This window comes from Falco rusticolus, chromosome 3, assembly GCF_015220075.1.
Source record: "Falco rusticolus isolate bFalRus1 chromosome 3, bFalRus1.pri, whole genome shotgun sequence".
Lineage (NCBI taxonomy): Eukaryota > Metazoa > Chordata > Aves > Falconiformes > Falconidae > Falco > Falco rusticolus.
This window is the reverse complement of record NC_051189.1, coordinates 13,679,939-13,682,398: the sequence shown is the minus strand read 5'-3', so window position 1 is coordinate 13,682,398 and position 2,460 is coordinate 13,679,939. Positions and strand designations below refer to the sequence as shown.

The 2,460-nt window shown below is 38.9% G+C and overlaps 1 long non-coding RNA gene across 1 annotated transcript; it reads left to right on the top strand.

Moving 5' to 3' along the window:
- Positions 1-603: 603 nt before the first annotated feature.
- Positions 604-2,181, top strand: LOC119144997. Its single transcript, XR_005103269.1, has 2 exons — positions 604-1,223; positions 1,348-2,181. It is a non-coding gene; the product is annotated as an uncharacterized LOC119144997 (long non-coding RNA).
- Positions 2,182-2,460: the final 279 nt, after the last annotated feature.

Below are 2,460 nucleotides of genomic sequence, written 5' to 3'. Positions count from 1 at the left end.
GCTCCAATTGTGCATACCTTCAGCCAAAGAAGTGTACATGTGATAGAAAGCTTTCCAAAATACTTTACCTAACATTATAACCACTTTCTTGCTCAGGTTCTGCTTTGACTAACTGGTTTTCATCCGTGAGCTGATCTAAACTTCCTGTGCTATCTTGGTAATACAGGCAGGTTGTGGCAAAAGACAGGTAGGGCTGTGTGTGTCACTTGTATGCTGCTTGTCTTCGAGTCTGTGTCACCTGACCACTTTCCCAAAGAAAACTGACATTGAAGGTCTGTTGCGGAGATGTAGGTGATTCCTTCCCTGACTGAAGTTATCAGCAGTTTAGCCATGACTGACACGATGGTTCTCGTGCAGCATCTTTAGGTGGAAAGGATATACGTCACACTCGCAGACAGAAGCACAGCCTAGGATACACTTCCTATGGTTTTTTTATGGTCAGAGTTCTAATAAAAATCTCCCTTAGCAAAACTAAATTTTACAGTGTATCTCTTTCTACTGGTTCTGTGATTATTCTGTGAGGAAGTTGTTAGTTATCACCTGTGTGACTGCTTAGACCTAGCCACTGTTACTACCATCTGTTTACCAGGCTGTGTCTGGGAATTTAAGCAATTCTCAGTAGCATTGTTCCTCTTTTAATGCCTCCTGATAATGTACATATGGATATAAATCTTTTGGTGCTATTTGCAAACTCCTGGTAAACTTCTTTCTCAAATTTACATGTACCTGAAGAAATGGCTTTATCTATCATTTGGTTTCTTTATGTTGTGCGCTTGCACGTATAATTGCTGCCCTGTGATCTTTACGTACATTTCCATGTTTCGTGTGCAGAAAATATCTTTCCGAGTCATGTGCCAGTTCTGATAATTATAATTTTTTTTTCCGTTCCTACAATGCAGTTTTGTGCTTAAAGCTTGGCCTTTGGCTATTTTTTGTGGTTCTTAGTTCTCCTGGATAACTGGACAGATAACTCCACACTTGATTTTGGCATACTCAGGTCTGAATCTGGGTTTAGAGTACTTGAAAGCAGACTGGAAGGCTTCAGGCCTGCAGTGCAGCTTCTGCATAGATTTATTTTGGTTTATTCAGCCACTGTGACTTCAATTTCTTCTCCTTTGTATTGATCTGCTGCAGGATGCTAGAAAATGGAGACACATGGACGGTGGGGAAGGAAGAAACTACTTGAAGGCTAACACATTCATGGTTGAGGCAGATCTACCAAGGTAATCATTCATCAGTTCCTTGGCTTCTCTTCCTGTGGACAGAACATTTTTTGCTCTCTAACAGACCATAGAATTTTATTTGATTATTTAAATCTTTGAGGTAATGTATCTTTTCTGTTGTCAGGAGACTGCAAAGGACCTTTTTTGAGGCCCAAAAAAGTGATGAGATTGCTGGTAGTGTCTCGGTTATGATACGGGTATTTAAGGTGGAATTTATCAGACTGAACGTTGGTGACTGCTACGTAGATGTCAACATCTGGGCAAGTCATCCCATACTAATTGCATAGTCTTTGGAGAGCTTGTCAATATGTCTGTGGATGCAATTTTCAGACCTTCAAGGCCGGAAAGATGAACTGGCGGCTAAACCTCACTGGGTACAGAGGGAGCCAAACCATCTATCTTGGGTATAGACACCTAAATTTAGATTGGATAAATAGCACTCCTAGTCTAAAGAAGAGATTCAAAAGGAGTTGAACCAAACATGACTGTAAGGAAAGCAAGACTTCATGTGAGTTTGGGGCTTTTCCCTGTATGATATTTAAGTATAAATTGTTGAAATGCCCCAAAAAGTCAAATCTGGACTGTTTCACAAAATTTTCTACAGGGTTTCAGTGTGTGGCTTTACAAACCTTTTATTCCATAAATAATAATGATTTGTAATACAGTCTTAAATGCTCTGTAAAGGAACTTAAAATCCCTGTAAATGTTGGCTCCAGATTCTATTAGCAGGCAAGGTCCTATTTGAATTATTCTTCTTGGGTATTTGTTACTTGAGGAAAATCCCAGTGCAATGGGCTTCACAGAGTTTGTAGTCGAACTCCATCGCTTCTCTGTCTCAGCCTTCTATGTCATACTATACATTGAATTTAATCTAGTTAATTTTGCGTTGAGTCTGATAACCTATGTTTGACTAAAGTATTTCTCAGTAATGTATCTAAAATAAACACATCACTTTTCAGTCTTCTCTTTCATTTATTAAATAAAGTGAACATCTTAAAATGGCTTGTTTTCTGTTTCCCCCTACCCTTTAGACTGTATTTGTGGACCTTTTTTGTTCCAGCTTTTCAAAACTAACTTAAAAATCTGATTATCAAACTGAACACTTCGTTTTACTTTCAGGTTCACTATCGCTGTACACACAAATATATCACCAAAATTATAGTGCTATTCCAAGGTCTATAAACTTTATCTGAGTAGGTTTGACACTTCCTGAGCCAGTTTCCGTGGCACTCGTGAG